At 32.5% G+C, this 26,757-nt stretch overlaps 1 protein-coding gene and 1 long non-coding RNA gene across 21 annotated transcripts in view; one reads left to right on the forward strand and one right to left on the reverse strand.

The window, feature by feature from the left end:
• LOC145664331 (uncharacterized) overlaps positions 1–1,060 on the forward strand; it is a 373,203-nt gene extending 372,143 nt beyond the window's left edge. For all 11 annotated transcript variants that reach the window (XR_014127363.1, XR_014127362.1, XR_014127360.1 and 8 more), the window contains one exon: positions 922–1,060. This is a non-coding gene — a long non-coding RNA (uncharacterized LOC145664331). The remainder of the gene's footprint in view (positions 1–921) is intronic.
• Positions 1,061–2,744: 1,684 nt separating this feature from the next.
• Positions 2,745–26,757, reverse strand: part of LOC145664324 (uncharacterized) — a 1,583,153-nt gene continuing 1,559,140 nt past the window's right edge. For 9 of the 10 annotated variants that reach the window (XM_081730946.1, XM_081730945.1, XM_081730944.1 and 6 more), the window contains 2 exons: positions 25,097–25,207; positions 2,745–2,894 (listed from right to left, as the gene is read on the reverse strand). The gene's annotated coding sequence lies outside the window, so the exon portion shown is untranslated. Of the gene's footprint in view, positions 2,895–3,854; positions 3,959–25,096; positions 25,208–26,757 lie in introns of all 10 variants that reach the window. The other variant, XM_081730932.1, reaches the window with a different exon arrangement.

A 26,757-nucleotide genomic window follows, 5' to 3' on the forward strand; every position in this document is an offset into this window, starting at 1 on the left:
TTACAAAGTTCTATAAAGTTAATTCTACTTCTTAGCTGTGAATAACACATTCATAAGTATCTGTTTTTAATAATGTTTCCTATGTCATAAGTCCCCATGTTGTCAAAACTTTAATATTGTTTTTTTTTGTTTTTTTTTTGTTTTACAGTTATTTTTAAAAAGAATTGTAAAATGATTCGAAGTTTTACTGTTAAAATTTAAGCTCATAATTGACTAACTTTCTTTCTGATTAAGTCAAATTCAGATGCGTGCAACAACAAATTCATGATTCACTAGAAATACATTTCCAACTATATTTCTTGTAAATGAAAGGGCAATTGGCAATCGATTTTTGTTATACTTTATGTTACTAAACTGATTCATATGTCCCACTTGACAAACATAACCTACAAAGAACTGTCAATCATTCATATGGAATTATTTTTTAAATATAATTTTAATAACCTTTGCTTAGAATTTGTTTAATTACAAAGATTATGTTTACTGTCTAGTACACTTCGAAACATTACAATAGACATATATTAGCATTCGTGTTTATTTTGCTCTAGTTTACATTCAGTTTTATTATAGAATCATTGAGCATTCATTAGTTTCGCGTGATATTTTTTGACATCATACATTTTTAAATACTGCATCTCCGAATTCGTTTAGAGTTTACATGCAGCCTTATAAATTTTATTATAATTGAGATTACATAAACCTAACATCAATAGCTACTTTGTAGATATTTACGGCATGAACTCGTAGATTTCTATTAAATTTCACTTAGTACTAATTCTGTAATGTTCTTTTCTATTTTGCAACAAGTGAAATGCATCCTAATTATTAACTATTAAATCTAATTACTTTTTGTTTTACATATTTTGGTTGTATATTACCAAATTCTAATATGTGTAATCATGGTCTTTTCTATGACTTTAGATTTCACCGATATGTTCCATAGGATAGAAGCAGGAATGAGATATACAGAAGACATGTAAGGGTTTGTGATCAAATATAAGTGTGAGAAGAAACCGAATCCTTTTCATTTCTTATAAGGATTGTGATGTAATAATTACGCAAGAAATGAATAAATCCTGATTTTATATTGAATGTATTCTATGCCTCCAAAATTTATTTATGATTTAGAACAAGAATAGAAAATATGTGATAAATATTAACGAGTTTTAAACAAAATTGAGTTTAACATGTGATACTTTTGTATATTTCGCAAATGTATCATTATGCATTTTGTAATTTATATAATAAGAACTAAGTTAAATAAAAGTTATGACATTGTTTTAGATTTCTTGTGATTGTCTAAATATTCTCCAAACACTTTTACCCTTTCCTTGTTGATCCTTTACTGAAACTATTTCAAAGATGATTTGCATCATGACTGAACGAAGAAATAATTTTTAGTTAAATATATAATGTTTTGACAGAAATCACAAGGGATAATATATCAAATCCCTACTTGTTTCTAAATAATATTTAACTATATGTAAATAGCACTACGATACGTATAAAATAATTTAGTTAATATATACTTAATACATTTTAAATAATGAATTCATTGAAATAGAAAAATCTTAAAAAGAAATTGAAATACTATATTACTAATAAATAAAATATAAAGCTATATGGATATATTGAATATGCAAAGAAGTAAAAAATGGATGTAATAAAAGAAATAAAGGTTAATTTTGATTAATTCTCAGAAAGCAGCAAACTAACTAATTAAATTTGCTACAACTACAGCTACCCTAGATAAGAAAAATAAAAATATTTATTATTTCAAATAATACTTTAGAAAACTAGGACTTAAGAAATAAAAAATAAAAATCATATATAGAGAGTAGAAAATTCTTAAATATTGATATATTGAATACCTATATATTTTAATTAATATTATCATTAAATATTTAATATTAATATAGAAAATATGTATCACATGATTCATTTTTATTGGAAAATATTTGAATCTTTATTAGAAAATTAAAAAAAGCATGGATGAATAAAGTATGAAATAATCAGTCAAATTTTGAAGTTTGTGTTACTTTGGTAATGTAAATTAAACAATATATAGGGTGTTCATTGGAGTTAAGCAGATTTATATTACTTTCAAAATATTGAAAAAATTAAAGAAAAATCAAAATGTTGTAATTTCAATTTTATTAAAAATCAAAATGTAATTTCAATTTTATTTCAATGAATTCCTGTTCTTGGTAACACATTTATAGAAAACTAAGTCACCAAAGCTTTGATAATGTATCGTTAACTATGGGGATATAGCGAAATTTTAATAATAGTTTTCTTCAAACTTTTCAATATTTTGAAAATTTTAAATACAAGACTGCTGAAATTATTATACTAAAATGTTCAAATCAATAATAGGAGTGAAAGAAATAAATTTTAATCTTGAACAAGTATTCAACTATTGATATATTTTTTTAAATCATTTGAATTAATTTCAAACTTTTTCTGTTCGTAATTTATTTTTTCCCGAGTTATATGACAAAATTTAAACATGTTTCAATAAGTTTGTATAACTGCACACTTCCAAATTTATTTTGCGTTCCAGTAAGTTGAGTAAATGATTTTTCATTAGTGTTCAAATATTAAGTTTCATATATAATTAAAAAGCAGATACAATTTCTTTTCTTAAAAAAATAGGCCTGTTTTTTTTACTAGTTTAGTTAACGGATTAGTTTGACCAGACATGTTTTGAAGTTATCTATAGATGCCAAAGCAATGTAAAAATATTTTCATTTTTTACAATGTATTGATTGAGTTACAAGGCGGACATGGCACTTGCCAAAACCATATGTTGAACGGTTAAATTGTGTTTGGATGTGTGACGGCATCTTCCTGTGGACAAGACATGAACTTCACCACGACGACTGCTGCAGTATCTGTTAAGGAAAATTCAATTAAACTTGAGTCGATAATTACAAATAGAAATGTTACCATTAGGGAGTATTTGTACATTCTTTGATTTTAAGTTAGAAATACAAATAAACACTTAATAGATTTTAAAAGTTTGCTAGTTTCAAAGAAATTAACTTTAATTTCGTCTATTTTGTTCTTGAATAACACTTATAGCAAAAAAAAGTATAGGAATTATAAAGAAGTTATAGGGTACAAAGTATATAAACAAACTCAATTATTCAATTGTTTTCTAAAGAAGAATTAAATATAAAATGAATTCGAAATATCTTTGCTTCGCAAATATTGCTGCAGAAAATCAAATAAAAATATATTTCTGATAAAGTAACTAGAAAATGAATGCAATGACATATTTATCAACTTTATCAGAAGTTCTACTATCATATATTTCTTGGGAAGGTTGATGTGGAACTATGGAATTTTATTATTACTTAATTCAAGGTTTAGGAATTTTTATAAACAATCTTTTCCTTCCAACAACTACGGAAAGTTGACATTAAAAATCTCTTTTTATGGTGAACCATATCAATCCAAATCCGAGAATTTTAATAAACTTCAAATTATTTTGGGACCATATCAACGCTTCCATGGTTTTAGCTTCAGGTATTTTAAATCATATTATGAAAAGACACGAATTCAGATTTCGACAAACGTATATAATCTTGGTAACAAGATATTTAGAAAATTGCTTCAACTACGTAGCAAATTATCTAAAATTTGTTCAATGAACTATAAGGCCACAGTCATTTGTTCTGAAATGTTGAATAACCTAAATGCTTTGTGCCTTAAAAATGTATTAATACACTAAAAGAAATATATGAAGTAATGTGTAAATTCTTATAAGATAATTTGAATGAAAGTAGTGTAGATTTATTTTTAACTTTAATTGTCATGAAATGCTTACTAAATAAAATCTTTATCCTTACCTAATCTAGTACGGTAATTCAAAACTGATAATTTGCTTTTTCTTCTTTAAGAAGTAGACTTCTTTTCTGATATTCATCGACTTCGAATATTGGAAGTCAAGACACTTTAAAAAAAAAAGAAAAAGGAAATTGCCACTACCTTTACTGCACTAGATTAAATAAAAGAAATTAAATTATCAAAGTACCTAATTTCCGATAAAACAGTGTACGTACAGTTTCCTTTAACGAATGAATAAATGAATGAATGATGATAATAATTAAATCGGTTTTATTTCTTTACATTAGCGTTAAATGCTATTTTCTATAATAATAATAATAATAATAATAATAATAATAATAATAATAATAATAATAATAATAATAATAATAATAATAATAGCAGTAGAAGAAGAAGAAGAAGAAGATTGTTTATTTGTTTATTTAAAGAAAAATACATGTATTCTAGGTTACAGTAATAATATTGATGATATTATTTAATTAACATAACAAAGTAACAATATTTTAAGGATTATTCATATGTTATGAGAATGTAAGATATCCACAATATTCATGAAGTTGTATTTTAACTTATTCTCATTGTCATTAAGAATATCTATTGTCCATCCAAAGTACTAAACCCTCTTGTAGGAAGCACACATCCGCCATGTACGAGACTTCATTAAAATATTTCTTTTAACTTTATTGCGAAAAGGAACGGAACGTTATTTTGATCACACGTATTTGGATGAGACATCCTAAAAGAGATCTTTTCTAACAAATTAGTACAATCAATTCTATTGTATAGTATTTTACGTAAAAACACAAGATCATAGGTAAATCTTCTGCTTTCCAAGGATGGTAAATTAAAATTAGCGTTTGGTTGGGGAGCTGAATCATATTTGGAATAGTTCTGAGTGTGATTGAAAATGAAAAATTTCAAAAATGTGGATTGTGTTTTTTCAATTTTGCTAACATATCTGATGTACTCATGATTCCATGTTCGAGAAGCATATTCTAGTTTCGACCCGACGTACTCGAAATAAAGTACTTTGAGAGATTTAATTTTTCTGAAATTCTTACGAACTCTTATAGTCTAATCCAAGTTTTCTAAAAGCTTAAATCCAAATATCATAAATGCTTTCTAAAATATCTGGTTAAATTTTACGGCATACACTATTTTCGATTCTTTAAAATTAATACAAAAAATTAATTAATATAACAATTACCAACGTAATTATTTTGCACACACAAAAACTTACCTATCCGGTGTTCGCAAAAAGTGTGCATAGCTGTGATGGACTAGATATGAAGTCAGATTTTGGTGACGTACAACTTAAAAACAAAGACGTCCTCTAAGAAAAATTGTTTATGACCCTTTTAAAATATAATGATACTTAAATATCGCTGGCTCAGAGAGGATGAAGCCTTCTAAACCAGACTACTTGGGGGGGGGGGAGGAGGATGGAGGACGACATTAGGTGTAAGGGTTCTAAATGTACTCGGCTCTTTTCCCCAATGCATTTTAGATACCAGTCTCAAATACTCTAGCAGTATGTTGTTTACAATGACGAAATTAACCTCATCTGTTTAAAAATGTGGAAAGTACTAGTTCTAGAATTTCAGGTATAAAGAAATGATAGCCAAATCTGTCTCATCAATTAGAAATGGTTGTTCGTAGCGTTGCTGAAGGAATTGCTCGTCATGTATACACCATTGGAGATAGATTATTGTTTATAATCCTGGTGCAGTAGACAAAGATCTTGGCTTTGACTGACAGCATTGCTACTGATACCAGACACATCGTTTATTATAGTAGATGCTGATAAGAAACAGCTCCGAAGCTTTCAAACAGAGACAAATAAATAATGAATCCTAATAATTGGGGCATTCAGAGTACAAGAGAAGCAAGTCCAAGTACCAAAATTGCGTGAAAAATGATATGAAGTTTTTGCGGTTAAGTACATGGAAAAGTTAACAGTGTTTGCTTTTTTAAAATTGTAAGTCATTTACAATATTTGAACATGAATCTTTTAAACTCTGAAAGGAACTTCAGATAGAAATCTCAAACATGAAATATATCCAAATGATCAAAAATTGGAATTGATTCTCCGGTGCACTGAAGGCGCCAATTCTGAGACCATTAGATAGTCACTGGTGAAGAGAGATAATATATATTTAATTATGAAGTATGTCTTCATAATATGGAACACCAAACGTCAGTCCATGTATCTATTCCACAATACCTTACTATGACAACAATTGAGATATATTTAACTTCAATGATATGATGGTGAAGAAAATTATGTAATGAGATTACAATGAAACCATCATGCTTCTTTATTTTAGAAATCATCAAAATTCACCACAGAACGTAAACAAAAATCGCAATCTAAAGAATATCTAATGACCTATGATTGTATGTTGGAGACACATCTTGCTGTGGTTTACAAGGCAAATGTTTCAGTAGAATTAAGCGGAAAAACGTTTTCAATACATAAACAAGTAAAATCTTCAGCGTCATAAAAATGTAGTTTTCATCAACGATTTTTCTTTTCTAAATTTTTTGAAGTCAGCAGAAAATGAAGGCACTCTAATTAACCTTTACACACTGTATGTCCTAACCTCGCTCTATCTATTTATCTAAATTTTAAATATTAACTCCACTTAAAATTCCGAAGATCTCATTCAAAGGAGTATATAGTAAGAAACTACACACTGAAAATAGATTTCTTTACCAAGAATAAAACAATGAAAAATTAAATATTGCTTGTTAAGGTGAACTGAAGATTTTAAAATTGCAACAAATTTGGTAGTATACGATAAAGATAACAAGCTGAGGGAGAACCGAACTCATAAGCTCCCGGCATTCCAAGTTGTGTAGTTTTAACTTCACTGCATGTTCGAAGTAAGTTTGTTGTACGTATACGCAAAAAAAAAAAAAAAAAAAAAAAAATTTCAAAATTTGATTGTGAAATGCTTCAAGTTTATTTTTCAAATTCTAGTTTCCATGCTTCTTTTATTTTGATTATCTAGATTCTTTGACATATAATTTTGCAATTATATTTTTATGGATATTAACTTTATGTTTTTTAAATGATCATTCTAATTTTCAATTCTAGTTAACCTTTCGATTTAATAAATACATCAAGTAAGTTCTGGGAACAGCACTTCAACGGAAGCAAATTTTACAATGCAAAAGCAGACTTGGAAATGACTAGCTAAGTTAATTATACCAAAACTGTTTCTTATGACAGGTAACTACTCAATAACTCACACATAGAGAAATGCTGTGAAATGCTGCAACATTTGTCACAAGCAGAAACTAGAAACGTGCCTTTTCTTGGTGAACATTATAGCTGGTATACAAAGATGGACTAACAATATGTTTCTGTTTAAATTTTAAATATTTAACTTCTCTTAAAATTCCGAAGGTCTCATTCAAAAAAGTATATACAGGAGAAACTATACATTGAAATAGGTTTCTTTACCAAGAATAAAACGCTGAAACATTGTTATACTTGATTTGAAGATATTAAAATTGCAACAGATTTGTTAGTATATGATGAAGATAACAAACTGAGGTGCACCAAATTCATAAGCTCCCGGCGTGCAAACACTTTATGGAACACAATCTCTGTTGCCGAGCCTTATTTTTTTTTATTTTTTTTCTGTTTTAAGAACCTAGCTCCTAGAGGGAAGGGAAATTATAGTAAAGGGTGAAGTAAGATATAAATGGATCCAGTAAAATTACTATACATACACAAGAGATTAATTAGTAAAACAAATATGGCAATAAATGTAATAATCCTATACCTAGGGCTTGTTAAACATGTATAGATGACTCCTTTTACTACAGAAAGTAGTTAATGTTTAATGTGTGATGGGAATATATGAGCTACATGTGTAGACAAACAATAATTTTGCATGAGATCAGGATCAAGATAGTCAGAAGGTAGCATGTAAGGCAGAGTGTTGTACCTAGAGCATAACGTACCTAGAAACATTTGTAATTTCTGGTATGCGATGCAGCCTGTCAGAGTTCTGCAATACTAGGTAGAGAGGAAGATACCAATGTGACTGCAGTGTGTTTGTGTCTGCATTGAACAAGACTTGCGGTGGTAAGAGGTGATACAAATTTTAAGCTGTGTTTTGTAAATATTTTCGTAGTGACATTATTGTGATCTAGCATAAACCGTTGACGAATTTACAATCAGAAACATAGTCATCGTTTTCAGCGTTTCTCCTTAAGAACAATACACCACTTTTTCCTTTTTATAGTTGTAACTTATAAGTTTTAAAACATAATTTCTGAAACATGGAGTAAAGTTATACCAAGGAACACAAGCATATGACTAACCTTGTAACATGTTCCTAGGTACATCAATACATTTATTTTTGATCACTACGAAATAAATCTGGTGTAAAGAGGGTGCCTCTCGATCCGGAAGTCATGGAAAATGCTATTGAAGCTGTTACAGCTAAATCTAGTAAGAAGATCTCAATTATGGAAGCCTGCAAAGTATACAACTTGCTACGCTTTCTAGGAGTTTGTCCAAGTTCAAGAAATCTGGTGTACAGACTTACAAATATGCTCCAGATATTCATGTGAAGCAGGTGTCTAGTCTTCAGGAAGAAAATCTATTGATGGAATACATAAAAAAGTTGCAGAAATGAGGCATGGTTTGTCAAATACGGTGTCAGACTATTTGCATGTAAATATGCAGTTGCAAAAAAAAAAAAAAAAAAAAAAAAACCTGAAGAACAATGGATGCGTGGTTTCATGCGAAGATACGGCAACGAATTGTCGATAAAAAGCCAGAACCTACGAGTTTGGCTCGTTCAACAAGTTTTATCAAAACAAATGTTGACTGCTTTATCAATAATCTTGAGGATGTCAATAATTGTTTCGGCCTCATTCCCCAGAGGGGGGTCTTTTCCTTTGTTTTCCGAAGTTAACGAAGATAGTGTGGATGAAGAGTGCATATACTGCAGACAACCATATAGGGAAGATAAAGGCGGAGAAAAATGGAGTCGTTGTGTGAACTGTCTTCGATGGACTCATGAATATTGTGCCGATTCTGACAAGAAGATTTGGAAAACTTACATATGTGATTTTTGTAGGACTACTCGTCCCTAAAACTGATTTCGACTCTGCAAGAGAAAAGCTATTAGTTCTTAAGTTGAAATATTTCCTGTATGCTACAATTTATTATTTGTAGGCTATACTTAACCAAAGCTCCTCTGAAAAGCCTTTCTCAAGAAACTTACTATAATTATTATTTCGTAGTGTGTTTATTTCTTTTATTCATTTCAATAATTGTTGTCTAGATCGTAAATACAAGTATTTCTGTTCATATTGCTTTTCTAATTTATACACAAATGTTGTGTTCCAAGATACAAAGGATACGGTTCCGTAACTATTTTTTCATTTATTTCTAGAGGACAGTGGTATTACAACTTATAATTATGAAATTAATTAGGGTAAATATGACAGTTTTTAGTGGTGACGTCTATTACTTTCTTCAATTTAAATTAATTATATTTAAGAGCAGTCATGAAAAAAAGTGTTCCATGGTACAACACTCCCCCTAGCAATAAAAAGTGAATATGCTCTAGTTTTATATACAAGCGCACCCCCCCCCCCCAGAAAATTTTTGTTGGGAGGAGTCCAAAGTTTAGGGGAAGGACCACAAGATTCTTAGTCTATGTAGTATTGAATCGATGTCATTCTGAATCCGAAAATAGGATACGCAATTTTTAAGTACTTTCACCTATATTCTTTAAAAAATGACATGATTTTTTTTATAAGAAAAAAGAGTACAGATGAACTGTAAGATCAAATCTTTATGTCACATCATTCATTTTTCTGCCAAACTAGTACAATTTTGTTAGGAAATTATACAAATATATGTATAGTTGCGAATTTTTCGGAGGGTCCGGCCCTGGTAGACCCCCACGTTGGTGCGTCCCTGGAGGTGTATAACAATAGCATAGAGGGGACTGGAAAAGAGCAACTGACTCCATAGTTACAAAAAATTGAGACTAGTAATGTATGGTAACAAAATAAACACTGACCAAAGCTGCTTGAGGAAGGATACCAGTATGTTGGATATTCGAAACCGTTACACATTATACTTTATAATACAGTTTGTGTTGAAGCTTTGATCAGTGTTTCTTTTGTTACAATATTCAATGCAAACCAATGGAAAGTCTTGTTAATGTGTGGCGTTGAATAACGATTAGCTTTTGTTCCGAATACTTCGAGATGGCTCTCAGTATAAGGGAAGAATATGTAAGCCTTGTATAAGGCTTGGTAATAAAATCCAGAAAACATAAGACGGAATACATATCTTTAGAAAATTTTCAGTTTATCGAAGTTTATCGAAGAGAAAATAATTGCAAAAATTCAATCAGAGAAGCCATAATGTAGTATCGGTCCAAGAAACATATTGAAGACATTGAAAAAAATGCTTGGTCTTCGGATGCTTCGTTAGATATTTTTACTACTGTCCGTGTTAGGATTCAAATATGTTTTCCTTAAGATAAATGGAGATACAAAAATTCTTTACAGATACTTCTCTGCAAATTAACTCTTTTCACCTTCTGTAGAAATTCCATTATTCTGGATCGAGTAGTTTCCCCCCAAAAAATGCAAAAACATAATTAGCAATACAAAGGCGATAGTAAGCTTACGTTTCGGCACACCAAGGGCATGTTTCCTCTTAAAGATTGATCGAATAAAATAGTCCCAAGACTTGAGGCTCTTTTATTCTAACATAATACAATATCTTGAAGCCACTTATAAGGCAATAGATTCCAATGGACTGTGGAACTTTCCTGTGGAGGGTAGTACTGTGACTCAAGTTTTGGTTGCATTAGTTATGCGATTTCATTTCTAGCAGCGGGCGATGAAATGAACAAGGGTTGGTAGATGTATTTTGTATAGATTTAAAACATACCATCAACATACTAAGAAAACTGAAAATTAATAACAAAGAATACAAAATTAATATAAAGTAATGGTGGTAATGCCAAGTCCTGCAGAACACTACACATAAGAAAGATTAAGTATGACAATTGATCGTTGGTTGCAGTGAAAGTGAAACTATTCATAAGAAAATGATATATAACTCGCAAACATCTAAGTGGAAGTTTAAAATTGAGATGAGAGTTAAAAGACATACTTTGTGAAATATTTCCATAAAATCGAGTAAGGTGAAACAAGAAGGATAAAGAGAATTGGAATAATTAAGAATGGAAGGATTAAGAAAGTTATCAGAAGAAGCTGATCATTGAAAGAATATTTAGATTTGGAATCTGTTTGGTAAATTTCTTAAGTATGAATGAGGGACGAGAATAAACTCAGTCAAGTACTTTACAAAACATAACTATTAGTTAGATCAGCATAGAAAAGAAAAGGGAAACAAAGAGTGTTTTGGACGTTTTTAGTATTGGGGAAAACTGTGTAGATAGTATTGTTTCTATATATTCTACATAGATGGCGGCCAAAAGAGTGAGCAGGACAAAAGAGCTAAAACCTGAGAATGGGTTTCATTACCAAGGAACTGACGAGTGAGATGTAGGTTCACGCACTGTGACAAGTGTTTGAAGTTCATGAGTAAGAAATGACTGATATTTAGCTGGAAGTGGCTGAAGTCTCCTCTTAGGTGAGCCTAATTTCTTTGGTAACACTTTACTAATATGATACAAGGAGATCTGACTTTACAATGTGACGAAAGTGCATTGTAAAATTACTCACTGTTAAGAATGTTCTTACCATGTTAATCCTGGGTGAAAGTTGATACTACGTTGTAATTTGTACATTGTATTCACAACTCTTCACAATTACTGAAAATTAATGAATACTTGGGCTATATCAAAACAACATTTATTACACAACGATGTAAAATTTCAAGCCATCTACTGATAATTTGCGCAACATTTGCAACCATTCACCTTAATCATTATGATCGTTCTTCATTTAATTGTTTCTAAAGTCAATTATATTGTATACGATCTACAGAAGTCATTCGACCTGGACAAGACTTTTTATACTGAAAGGCATTGACTTGCGTCTAATAAGCGTGTTTACAAACCATCAAAGTTGGGAGTTTAGACAATCAAATTTTAACAAAAATATTCACTACAGTAGTGTAATTTTAGATTTTGGCAGGTGAAGTTGCAAGGATTGTCCACCGACATAAGAAGGCCTTATATCTGGAGAACTACAAACCAAACCCAAACTATCATTTAACTCAGTATGATGTGCTTATTACGTAAAAAATACGAAAACTCGCTTTAGGGGCCATTCAAAAATTGTGTGGACCCTGATCCAAAAACTAATTATTGGCCAAGATCGCAATCTCTTGATTCATTTTTTTTGGCCATTCTTAAAATTCTTGTTTAGTAGTATATTAGCATACATTTAATTATAAAGCATGTTTCTCAAACTCAGAGAGCGGAAATTGCCTTCTACTCTCCCCAAAATGCAATTCTTTATTCACTAATTGTTATTTACAACAAAAATTAAAAAAACATGTTAAACATTAATCTGACAATTAACCCTGTCATGCGTTAACACGTTAGCAGCCAAGCCATATTTCGGGGTATTTTGTACACCACTATTTGTGCATCAGAATTATGCACATGGCGGCCAACGTGTTGTGTACTTGAAATAAAGATGACCTAAAAGTAGTGAAGGGTGATTTTTCCCTGCATTATGGAACTCAATATGGGACTCATGTCTTTTTTATTTGTGATTAAAGTTTTTTTAAAAAATATTTTGTTATCTATTCTATTATTGTAGATTATCTTCAGTACCGTGATTTAACGTCCTAAAAAAAAGAGAGAGAGAGAAAAGAGGTGGATTTCAGGTCGCCTCAAATGAGCTTTGTAGTGGACAAACACCATGTGCGTGTTTTTTCTATTGGTCATTCGGTTTTCTCCAACTTTCTTTATCTCCCCATTCCATTCATTTCTAATCATCACAGCTTTCTTCAGCTTGCACAGCATAAACGTGGGACGTGAAACTAAAAGTTTTCATTTCATTTTATTTCACAATCCTGGAATATTAAACAAAATACCTATTACAGAAATATGTCTTTTGTTTCCTTCTCGCTTAAAGCAGATTATGTTGTATTTCCTTGGAAATTGAACAACAAAACAATATTAGTATACCTATTAACAATTATTTATAAATCTTCAAGTAATTGTCTCTCTACTCCCCCACCCTTCTCAGAAAAAAAACATTTCTCCATTTTCCTAAAACCCTGCATGGACCAGTTTTAGAGCATAAACGAGAGACGTCAAATTAAAATTTAATTAATAGCGGTGTCTGTGAACAAAAAACTTCAGATCCAAATTGAAAGTGACTGGGTTTGTGACTCTTAATCTCTTGAACCACCTGACCGATTTCGATCAAATTTTTGACGTAGATGGAGTTCAAGCCTGGAAGTGTTTCTACCTATTCATTTTGACGGTAGACCTTAGGGAAGGGGGAGGAGAGGGAATTTTAAAAAATAAATGAAACTTAATAACTCTTGAACCAAACGATCAATCTCTATCAAATTTTCAATATAGATGACGTTCGTGCGTTGGGCACGTTCGTGCCCAATTTTACCATTTCACTTTGACGGAATAACGTTGGGAATGGGGAGATTTACAAAAATCAATAAATATAAAAATAAAAGTGATCATATTCATGAGTTAATAACTCTTGAACCACCCAATCGATCTCAATCAAATTTTCAACATACATGAAGTTCGAACCTAGTAGGTTATTTGTTATTTCATTTTGATGGTAGAGCTTAGGAGAGGGGAGGAGGAGATATGAAAATGAATAACACTTAATAACTCTTGAACCACCCTACCGATCTCGATCAAAATTTCAACATACATAAGGTTCGGACCTGGGATGTTTTCATCATTTTACTTTGACGGCACAATGTAGCAGGCACGTAGCCAAGATGGGGTCCGGATCCCCCCCCCCTTCGAGACTAGAAATGAAAAAAAAAAGGAAGGAATGAACAAAATAAAATGAGAAAAAGAAGGATCAGCGTTAAAAATAAAAAGTTACAGCAAGCTTTTGGTTACTCTTTCTTTTAAGGAGATTGGTATTACTTGCAATACATGGGGGAGAGGTGAGCGAGATAAACTGGAAGAGTCAGGGAATTTGAAATTTCTAGAAAGTTACGGAATTCTCAGAATTTCTTCTACTACTCAGGGAGATTTCATGCTTCCGAAAGCATAGTGCCATTGTATAACAGCGTGGACATTTTTTATCATAATATTTCATCATCACATCCTTGCAGAATCAAACATGTTATTTCAAAAACAATTTTCTACTGCTTCTTTAACCTTTCATTTGGAACAGACAGTAGTTGACGGAATAATAATAATAAAAAAAATTATATGGAACAGGAATTCTATTAGCATTTGATTCAACAGAAAAAGGAACGCATATATTGTAAAATATTTTACAAGACATTATTGAGTATGTACTTTTTATAATAGTGAATATCATAGGCGCCGACTTGAAGAAAATATTGGGGGGGCCAAAACAATGAATAAATACATAATCATATTCAGCCGTTTTGCTACCAACTGCTGGATAAAGGCCCCCTTCCCTCCACATCTCGGTCTGCTGCATCCGCTCCACTGCTAAATTCATGACCTAAGTCAAATTTGTGTAAACGCATTAAAACAAATTCAAGTTCAAATTCTGGGAACTTCACTGCACCACATTGATCTTCACTTCTCATATCAGTGTTACCATAGTGTTGATTGAAGCTTCAGTGCTCTATTAACTGTTTTAGGATTTTTGGTAACTTTTGTTACCATGGCGAATTATGGTCTTTGACCTCTTATTTAGGTTCTATAACAGGTACTTGAGTCGTTTTTTTATTAGTCAAGTCAAGGATAGACCAAAGAACACCCCAGATGCGTTTTGGAACCGGATGGTCAACTTGACTGCGCCAAGTGGGGGCGGAAGGGCGTGATTTTTTACTTTTTCTTAAGGCAAATTTCAAAAATTTTTCACGCCTGTAGTTTTCACGATATAGATTGGAATTGTATGTACCTTTTGTATATATCTCAATTTTTACTGAGATCTCTACGTGAAGCCGAGTCCGGGCACGAGGGGCGAGAATGTTCTGAGGGGCTGATTTTTTCAGAAAAAAAAATCAGTTTTCCCGATTTTTCCGGTTCAGTAATACAATACGTACATGTGTTTGGCACCGTTGGAAAGGGCTTGTTACACTAAAGAAAATAACGTTTAAGCCATGACTCTAGGCTAAATAATAATGACGCAGTAAATTTTTATAATAAATATATACGTATGTGTGTGTATAAAGAGAGAGCCTAAATTCAGATTTTCAACAATTTTTCTGCCCTTTGTTTTTAAGATACAAGATTGGAATTTTGTACACGTATTATGTACATAACAGTATATTTTTTAAACAAAATTCAGCTCCCAATGACAACCCAGGCCTAGGCCAGAGGAGCAAAATGTTTTGGTTGGATTTGCAAAAATACTTCCGAGTTTTCCCCTAATTATCTGGTTTAGGTGTATGATACTGACATGTGAGTGATACCGTTGGAAAGGGCTTATTATACTGAAGAAAATGGCGTTTGAACTATGACTCTAGGCTAAATAGGAATGACGCAGTACATTTTAAAAATATTTTATACCTAGTTATACCTATATAGATGAAGTTCGGGTATTATGGAATACCATTTTTGTTTCGCTTGTAACTCAGTTAAAAATTGCATATTGAAACAAAAAGGAAAACAAGTATACGCCTTACATATTTGGCTTAATTTATGCATATCTTGATAAAGAAGTTCCGTTACAGGGTTGGGTAAAATTTATAATTTGTAAAGAAACCACTTTGGAGGGTAATATGAAATAGTCGAGCATGGAGTACAAATGCTATACAGAAAAGAAATTAGTTTTCTGTTGAACATACAATGAATACAGTGACAATATATGAAAATTCTGAATGCCAAGTCATAACTGATTGTGATTATTTTGCAAAAGTCGTAAATATAATACTCTGCTTCAGGATCGGCACAGTCATTGTATGCTCACATTAAACATGATGAACGCTGGAACCAAGCTCACCCCTTGTATCATCAGAAAATTTGCTGTAATAAAAAATACACTTAGCATCATTGTCATCATAAATATATGTTTAATTGCCCAATACCGATAGATATTTTTGTAATCGGAATACCATACGGAATACCATGCTTTTGCGGGTATTCCATATTGCCCTCCACGCTTGGAAACGAAAGAGCTGTTAAACGCATTCGAAGGCGTATAGGATAATGGCGCTTATCAAACTACCTATGTATATCCAACATCATAGTAAATAAAGAATTGTTGTTCTATTACATTTCAATAGGAAAATACAGGTTGTAAACCACTTATCTTTAAAAGTATTCCTGAATAAGAAATCAGATTTTCACGTCTACCAACACAACGAATGTCACAATCACATGGAGACTGGCTGTAGAGCATCATGGGGACGTGAGGTAGTAGTTTCTTTCCTCTCCGCTTGGAAGCAACACATCACAGGCGAGATAATGAGGTATTCCATATTATCCTACTATTCCATAATACCCAAATTTCCTCTATATATATACATATATGAAAAGATGGGTCACCTTCAGACCTTCAAACATTTCTCCCGACCTCAGTTTTCAAGATACAAGAACGAAATTTTGCGCACATATTATGTACATAACAAGATTTTTTTTAAAGATTCAGATCCCTACGTGAACCCAGGCCCGGGCCAGAAGGGCACAAAAATTTCGATTTTTTTTCGAAAAATCTAGGTTTTTTTTCAATTTCTTATTTCTGGTGTATAATACAGACAAGAGAGTGGTACCGTTGGAAAGTATGAGCTATCCTGAGAAAAACGAGGTATGAACCACGATCCTACAATAAATAGTAAGGAAGCAGTAGCTGTTTGAGTGAAAGTCTAAAATTTACCTCAAAAAGTGGAAATGCTAAAATGGTTAAACGCCGATTTGAAAACGGTGCTTTTTATCGAATAAGAAGGCTGTTCCTAATATTGAATTAAAGGCACGACGTAATTTACGACACAAATTCTTGCTCCTCTTTGGTAATTCTTCCTCAACTGGATTATATTGGGGGGGCGAGGACCCCACCTTTAAATATTGGGGGGGCCAAAAGTGCCCTGCCCCCCCAAAGTCGGCGCCTATGGTGAATATGTACTTTCCATAATAGTTGAGATCATAATAAAAGGAAAATTGTTATATTTGAATAAAGAGAGGAAGAACGTAAATATTGTAAAATCTTTTTCAATATGTTCTTTTTATTATTTTACTCGAGATTTCTTCATAGTTTATTATTAAAATACTTACCAACATATCCTCATTTTATTGTCCTAACTAACCAATATTTATTAATAGTAGAGTAGTTTAGATTGATCAAGCTTTTGGGCTTTCAGAATTTCATGTCTCTCCCCCTCCCCGTTACGAAATCCTGGCTAAACGAACCAATATATGTTACAGTAAAATAGTTTAGAATGATCTAGCCCCTGGTGTGATGACCACAGTATTTCGTGTCACGGACCTCTTCTTCACGAAATACTGGCTACGTGCCTGAATGTAGGGAAGGAGAAGGAGGACATATATGTAAAAGAAATAAAAATAAAAGTGACTGTCTTTGTGATTTCATCACACTTGAACCACCGAACCGATCTTAATCAAATTATCAACATAGAAGAGGTTCGGACCTGGGGTGGTTTTTATCATATCCCTTTGACAGTAGAACTTAGGGTAAGAGGAGGGGAGGGGAGAAATATATAAAAATAAATAAAACTTAATAACTTTTGAACCAACTGACCGATCTCAATCAAATTTTCAACACAGATGACGTTCGAGCCTGGAATTTTTTTCTTTTTTTTAAAAAAAAATATTTTCAATTTGACGGTAGAACCTAGGGGAGAGGAACATGACATTCGGGCCTAGGATAATTTTTATCATGCCGTGGCCCGCAACATGGGGAGGGGAGAGGGATATATATAAAATTAACCGAAAATGACAAATATCAAAGAGTGCTTTAGTAATAGTAAAAACGGAATATATTACTATTTTTCCTTAATTTAACCCAGCGAAATCAGGGTGCATCTTAGATTCGAGGACGTCTTAAATTCGAATAATTATCGAGAAATTCTTAGTTAAAGATATTATTAACGTGTTATTAAAACTACTTTGCTAGCCATGAATATTTTTAATTTTGTATCATATTCAATCATTCAGACAACGATAGTGTCTTGTGCTTGCGCCATTTCTAAATATAAAATATTCAAGCAATCGGATTATATGTTCGAGGGTTGTGGGGAAAATTAACCAACTTCAGTTTATATATAAGAAATATTGCTCTCTTTTCAAAATAGTTGCATTACTTAACATTTTATATGCTCAAATAAAACAAAAATTATAGTACATTTAAAACGGGGATTTTATTGATTGTATGTCCTGTTCATTAATGTGAGACATGTTTGCAAGTTCGTAAAGTTCTCGGGGCTTTAGTCAAAAGCTGTAATCTCAAGATAGTTATCCTGAAAAAAAAATAGTTATTATGGTAAAATATGTTTAATTTCTTCTCCTGTTTCAGAATACTTTCACTATATCAGTGATATTTCAACATACTATAAATAACTTCTGTAATTTATTCCGTAAAATGTTTCTTGTCTTTCGTTGGACATCCTTTGTTTCCGAATTTATAGCCTATCATAACTTGAACGCCAAACTACAAAGTTTAATGTGGTATGGTAAGAGAGTTTCCTGAACTCGTCACATTCGCATTCAGAGTCTGTTGCAAACTATAATCATTGTTCTAATAGTAGTGGCACGTACATTTGAAACGAAAGATAACTATCAAATATCTACGTTACACAAACCAGAAAAAAAGAAAGGTAATCTTAAAGATCATTTTTCAACTATTACCTGATGACCTCATTATCAAGAACAATACCCTCTCCCAGCATGCAACTTAACTTCGTTTGAAATTAGTCGCATTGATGTTCAGTGGAGAACGGAAGAAAGAAAGTAAACGCAGAAGCAGTGCCTCTGTGTGTTGGAGAAAATGTTATATTGAGTAGACCCGATATCTTGTTACGAGGTCTGTGCACACGAAGTCTCCTTCACAATGCCGCAAGATAAGCCCGTGTGCTGCACCGCTGATGATAGTCTAGAGGGTAGGATTACCTCGCTCCTTTATGACCTCGTCAGAGAGGCTGGTTCAGTCATAAAGCTTTCCTCTGGACCTGGATCAGCCAGATGGACCCCCACGATATTGCAGAAAAGCTAGGAGAGTTTCTCTAAGGCAAGGTGGAATTGCCTCTTCTCTCTATCTGCCTCTTATTCTCTCTCCCTCTCTCTCTCTCATTCTCTTCCTGTACTTGTGTGTGTTATATAAACAACAACAAGGGACTAGCAAATGAGGAAATATAATTCCGAAGCGCGTATGAAACATAGTCTTAATAATGGAAAGTTGTAATAATCCTATACTCACACTTTGAATGGGTTATTAGGTGTAAATTTTCTTTTTTTCTTTAAATAATAATAATAATAACAAAAGAATGATATAAGATAATATTTGTTTAAAGGCTTTTATCTTTTATAAAACAAAAACGAATTCTGGAAACCGTAACTTCTTTTTTTTTTTTTTTTTTTGAATTGATAATCTGTTTTTGTGTTGTTTTACATTAATCTGTTGTTTACATGTTATTGTTTCGTAACTCACAACTAGAAAATATATTCGAAATTATTTTCATTTTACGTATACGTACGCAGAATGAAATTGTGCAAATTTTGTTTTTAACATTTTTTTAATGGGCTATTTCCATCAAACTATCTACTTCAATTTTGTGAGACTACAAACGAAGTTTCTTCTTAGTTATTTGCAATAAAACCGTTTATCAGTGTGAAATTACTGCTAAAGCAAGTATATTACAAAGCAAGTTTTCTGTTGAAATAATGTTTTATGTTGATAACGAAGACATAATTAGCTGGGTTTATAATCGTTTCTAATGGTGTCTGCTTTTCCTTATTAAAGTTCTTTTTTTTTCTAAAAAAAAAAAAAATAGATAATTTTGTTGGAATAATTTCGTGGTATACGTAAATTCATGATTCTTAAAGCTAAATGTAGTTAAGAAAATATATGTTGAATTTCAATTAGCTTCTGTTCGTTTTAAGTTGTTATCACTTTTACGACTTGTAAGTTAGTGGTCCTTTTCTACGGGAGTAATTATGTAAAATAAAGACGGTAACGCTGTGTACTACATGTAGTCTTTCATACGTTACGTCTATTTTAAAATAATTCTATATTAAAAACAAAAAATAAATAAATAAATAAATAATAACACTCGCTTCGTCAGAGTTAGGATTTATAAGAAGGTAGTTTTTCATAAGAAAACAGGAAGGAAAAACGTACCAAAAAGGCGAAAAGGTAGACATTTGGTGTTATTCCCTAACTCTTTTGATTTTGGCATTGCTCTTTTATCTTTCAAATAGATGCCCTTCTCTATCTTGAAATAAAACATCTTTGTAGATGCTCACATTGAGACAAACAAATGGGGAAAATTTAGTATTCACTCGAAATGTTATCTCTGTAGATGTTACAAATTGGACAACATTCGACTTCTTCTAAAGACTACCCTTAAGCTTTACTTAGGGAAGAACCATTTGACTGTTACTTCATGAAAGGAGATAGCCTATTCCTCTCTTACTTAGCGTTTTTTCAAGAGCCTATTCCTCTCTTTCTTAGTGTTTTTTCAAGTTTTCAGTGGCATTTATTACTTGTTTCCAATTGTAAATACGAAACAGTTTAGTCTGCAATTTATTAAGCTTCTATACCTGAAAAAGTTAGTGTACCTGCGTCGTTTGGGTCCAGAGAAGCATATACTGCTTGATTTTTTGGTCGAAATTCTCTCACACTTTATTCAAGATAACTGGAAAATTACACATGTCTACATCCAAAAAGCTGTTTGCATAAGTTTAGCTGATTTTTACGCTTCTGGGTGCACCGAATTCGGAAATGACCCCCGTTTCTTCCTGGGAGGTCACACTTTTGCACAATCGAAAGTAACGTGGTCAAACAGGCAGCTGGAAATCGCTACATTGCAAATGCGTCACATGAAAATAAAAATGAACATGGAAGATTAAATGTATTTGTGCTCCCCAAAACATGAAAACGCATGTATATTGGTCCGGATGGGGATCACTGACACATATTGTAATGTGTCATGAATGAGAGTACAAGATTACAAAAAAAAAAAAATCAAAAACAATAAATCTATTCATAAAACGAGTTTAGTAAGATTACATCTTAGATTTGTAAAACGTTGGTAAGTAGTTCTGGCTACACTGTTTGTTGCTCAAATACCACGAGTACCTGAGTACGCGGAGTTTTGTTAGCCCTGATATTAGAAAACTCATATCCGACAAAGACTTCATCAGTTCTTGGCTCCAACTCAAAAAGAGGCTTTGGTTGCCTAGACAGTACAAGGAAATGGTGGAAAAAATGTTGCACGCGTTCCGAAAGCTTGGTTGCTGCATGAGCTTAAAAGTCAATTCTGTGAGTGCATGCAAGAACCTGATATGTTACAATTAAAGCATTCTGAAATAAAGAGCTGTAAAGTTTTCGGGCTATAATACCTACATTAACTGCTTTGATCATTACATTTTGGTTTCAGTATTTAGTAAATGATCATGACATAATATCCAGAAATCGCTGTCTGTTATATGCGAAAACATTACGTACACAATTGTTGGAAAGAAAAATGGCACTTTCGACAGACAATTCTTAACATGCATGAATCTGATATGTTACATGATGGTGACACTACTCTCGATTGTCACTAGTTTCTTCGTCTGTTAGCGTTTCTATTTCGCTTTCTACGTCTAGATCTCTTTCGGTATGTTGACCTGCAGAAACCTGCAATTTTTTTGGCGGTGAAGTAACACTCTGAATATACGTGGCATTCAAATCGTTCTCAACCGACTTTCTTTGCACTCAAGTAGAACATTTATCCTAACAGCGCATAAATAACACTCCAAACAAACCATAAACGGCGCGAGTGTAATGTCTATAGGACGGGCTGCTGACATCGCTAAACTTATACCAAAAATTTGTATATTTTGGTAATGTATCAGTAACAATGGTAGTATCAATAATATCCAACATATTAAATATAGAGGTATATAGATTATATAACGTGTTTAATAAGTTTGTACATGGCTTTTGTACAAGAAGGTAGAAAATGCAATATCGTTTTTTCCCACCAGCTCAATCGAAAGACCATCCTTAACTAGAAGTACTTGTTGATTTATCTATTTTATGTAATAAGGAAACATGTGACTTACTTTAATGGTGTTCAGCTTCCTTTTAAGCCGTGTGAGCATTTGGTTGCTCTAACTTTACTTCCGTAGTAGTCTCGCAGTTCTGGTAGAATATACGTAAGAAGCTTTCGCAAATTATTTACTTTCGCAGCAGATTTCTTCATCCGAAGTACAGAGCAAGCAATTCCTACAGATGTGGGTGCTGACCACTCACGGCGATGATGATTGTTTGCCATTTAGTTATATCGGAAAGTAAGCGATATGGACAATGCCAGATTCCACCTTCGTAATTCTAATTTTTCAAGCTTTCTGTATGTAAACTGGTTCACTCTGTAGACGTTTTTTTTTTTTTCGGAAGACTAATGATGAAATAACAGTAGCAAGGGAAAAGAACATATTTCTCGTCATTTCTGTTACTTGGGAAGATCTGGCTCTTTTTGATGTTCTAATGAAGTCGGCCCAATGTGGAATGTATACTGCAGTTACAAACCTTTCCTGCTTTTCAAAATTCCAAAATCCCTGTCACGATATAGGAAAGTACGACCAGATAACAGAAAATTGTGTTGTGCGTCATTAAAAATCCACTACAATGTCGCTTTCATCAAGAGTGGGAAGAGTAGAATGCAGCTAGAACATATCAGGTTCTTGCACGCTACAAGCGTTAATTCCAATTCCTGATACGATGTGCGCCCCAGCTTTTGGTGGACTTGTAAACTTCCCACAACTCTGATTTTTTTTAGAGGAAGTCGAGTGATTTCTGGAGCCTTCATGAATGGCGATAACTCACTTTTCACAAAAATGTCACATATCAGGTTCTTGCACGTACCCACAGAATTGTCTCAACTCCCACCTTGACTACTTTCCTAGCAATGTGGGAGCAGTGAGTGAAGAGCAGGGGGAGGGTTTCCATCAAGATCTCAAAGAAATGGAACGACGGTATCAGGGGAACTGAAGTGTTACGATGATGGAAGACTACTGCTGGATGTTCTTTAGGGATCTTCCGGTAGCCATCTACAAAAGAACAAGCTCCAAACGAAGTTTGATTTTAAGAAAAGACGATTTTACAAGCAATCTGATTGACGGTGGTATTACTTTTTTTGTCTTCACGTGTGTGCGTGTGTCTGTACATTAAATTGTGTTACGCTGTTAATGGTGTTTCTGTAGATCGCATATTTGTGTTCATATTTTTGTTCAACAATGACCACCCGTTTGTTCGAAACCCAGACATCCCAGGACAAAACGGTTGTCATTCCTGAATTCAGCGCGCCTCAACACATACGAATCAGTTCACTAAACCGAAACAGCTTAGCAATGATCTTATTTTTGCAGACCTGTGTTATGAATACAATTTTAGAAAATGGTAGTAAAACAAGAGAAAGGGGAAAAGAAGGAATTAGAGGCAGATTAAGGAGATATAAGGGTAAAGAGCCCAAAACGGGGACAAAACGTGCTCGAAATTATCTCTAGTCATAGCTACTAATAATATCTTGCACTTTTGGAAAGCTTGTTTTTTCTCTAAAGAAAAACATGTGACTTAAAAATCTTAACCCTAAAAATATTGGCACACCTGCACTTAATACTTCATAGAATTATATTAAAAATATGTTTTGCAATATTCCTTATGTATTTGGACATCAATCGTAAGATTTACCTTTCCTTGCCTCATTTTCTTCCACTATACTTATTGTTACGTATTAGGCTCCTTAAAAAAGTTCCTACTGAAATAACGTCCTAACTATCATTATTATTAGTCACATATAATATTACATTTTTCTCTTACTATTCCTAAAACTTCCTTATTGGTTTGATTCTGGTAACTTTTTTCCTTCAATTGTTCTTGAAAAACACAATTTTAATTCAATTAGGCTTAATAAATGTTTTTATTAAGAATAATTTTGGACAAAAAAACTTTAACACATCATTTTGCTTCAATTTTCCTGTTGTTGGTAGGAGTAATGTGGGTCATAGGTGGAGTATTCACTTTTGGTGTAAAAATACTCTGGACCAATAAAATGTAGGAGAAACTTAGTTTTTTGATGTTTTTTTCTTTTTTTAAAAAAAAAAGATTTCTCATATCTTTTTCCGTTCATCCATCCGTACGTCATTTTCACTTTACAGTTTATCAGGGATTATGGCCAAACACACACTTGGCAAGGCGATGTATAATCAACACATCAGCTGCCGTTGCCGTTATTTCTGGTTTTCCAGATCGGAACTCAAGACCTCTTAACTTTAGTATGTCCCCAATTAGATGGCTGAATACGATAGAAATTAAACACCAAAAATTCATTTCCTCAATTAATGACATAATATATAGACACAAATTTTAAACAGGGTCCGGAAGTGAAATTAAATTTTATTTAATTCCATTATGAAAAATATGTATATTATACACATAATTTACAATATAATTATGCTATAACTGTTTTATTATTATTGAAACTGGTTTTGATAATCTTTGTAATTGTAGCACTAAAATGTGGAGACTATAACCGTTTGTATACTGAAAAATAAAGATGTCACAATGTGAAATCATGTATTCGTTTCGAAAATATATGTCGAAAATATATATGCTTATGTACGTAAATTCTTAATATCACATACCGGTACTTTCCTTTTTTATTTTTCTCCTAAAAATTGTAAATTCTTTCTTTCTACTCTCTGAAAAATCTGACAATGCAACAAAGTGTTTATAAGTTTTAAGTACTAAGTATGTGTAAACTATACGTTCTTGACTGCTAGAACTTATTTTCTCTTAACCAGTGACACAAATATTGCTAACAGTTACTCATATTATATTTGTTAATTTAGTTTCATTTTTATGATATTTGAATGTGTGTTTAATCATGCACACACATTCAAAGGAACAAGCATGTCCGCAAACGTACCTGGAAGATTTTTAAACTTGCAATCATTCCCGTCGTCTATATGCTGATATACTATTTGAATACTTTTTCATGGGCATAGTTTCCATGGAATTCTATGGAACGTCATCTCTCCTAAGTAAAACAAACAAAAAAATGCGTTAAGAATGAAGCATTAAAAATTGCAACAATGGTTTAAGAATAACGTGGAATATTCAAAGTAATACAGTAAAAGTAATAGCTACTCCTAAGTAGAAAAGTGTGCTATGCCGCGAAAAATTTATTTACATATTTACGAGAATTCATTACTTCATTAGATAAAGGGTGCGTAAAGAATGCAACGCCATTTCTGTTCTAGTAAGTTGGCAACACTGACCGTTACACAATTTACATATGTTGTCTTTGTGGTTAGTAGACACGGAACGCCGAGTAACGCATGATCGTCACCTATTTTCTGTATGGACACGAATGGAGCGCTTTGTGATAGCAGACCGTGTTGTCATAGTGAAAATTTATTACAAGATTTAATGTCCCCAACCAAAACCAATTTTCCGAAATTTAGCAATCAGTCTTATTACAGTCGACTAATTAGGTGTATTACGTTGACCAAATATTCCATGGAGTTTGCGAACAGGCTCTGTACAACATTTACCACATTTGGAATAACTTATCACTATGGCAACACACTGTTCAGTCGTGAAGCGTTCCATTTATACACGGAAAAAAATGTGGTGTACGTAAATTCTATAGTTTTTGGACTTAAGAGTCTTCATCCCGGCGAAATTAAAATACACCGCTAATTTTACAGTAATTATGTGATATCTTCAAATAGATAAAGGATAATCGAAATGTGGAACAAGAGCGCCCTAGACAATATCATTTAACATGAGATACCGTTATCACGACTCACTTATCTGCTTTCGATTTCGAGCCATTTTGAAAATCGGCATTTATTTTCGCGTTTCTGAACAGCTGAAAACGGAAAGCCACTACGTGACTTGTGATAATTGTACCTCACGCAAAATAATATTGTCTAGGGCGCTCTTGTTCCATATTTCAATTATCTTTTATCTATTTGAAGATATCACATAATTACTGTAAAATTAGCGGTATTTTAATTTCGCCGGGATGAAGACTCTTAACGTACGACCATAGGTAACATCCTGCTGCAAACGTATGTTTTATAATACTTTCCGTTATAATTAGAAACGTATGTTTTATAATATTTTCCGTATAAGTGTTACATCTATACGTACTTTCCGTATGAAACAAAAAATGTACATAGGCACTGAGGATCTCACATACAGATGGACGTATACAACATATAACTGACGTATATAACATAGGTACACGTATGTGATATACGGAAAGACTGCTAGATGTCAGACATTCTGAACCGGCATTATGTAACAGCTAAGTGGGAAAAAAGCAGTACATATGATTTATATTAATAACATATGCTCCGTACGGATTTCCGCAGTAAACTTATGGATTCCGTATATTTGTACAATATACCGCTGTCAGGAAGACGGATTTTTCTCAGTGTACCCGTACAGAAAACAGATAACGATCATGTCGGTGCTCTGTGATTACTAAACACACAGACAAGAGATGAAAATCGTATAATGTTCAGTAATGCTAACTTATTAGAACAGAAATTGCGAAAAATTTCAAAACTTGCGTTC

This window comes from Thermobia domestica, chromosome 11 (assembly GCF_964235325.1).
Source record: "Thermobia domestica chromosome 11, izTheDome1.hap1.1, whole genome shotgun sequence".
Classification (NCBI taxonomy): domain Eukaryota; kingdom Metazoa; phylum Arthropoda; class Insecta; order Zygentoma; family Lepismatidae; genus Thermobia; species Thermobia domestica.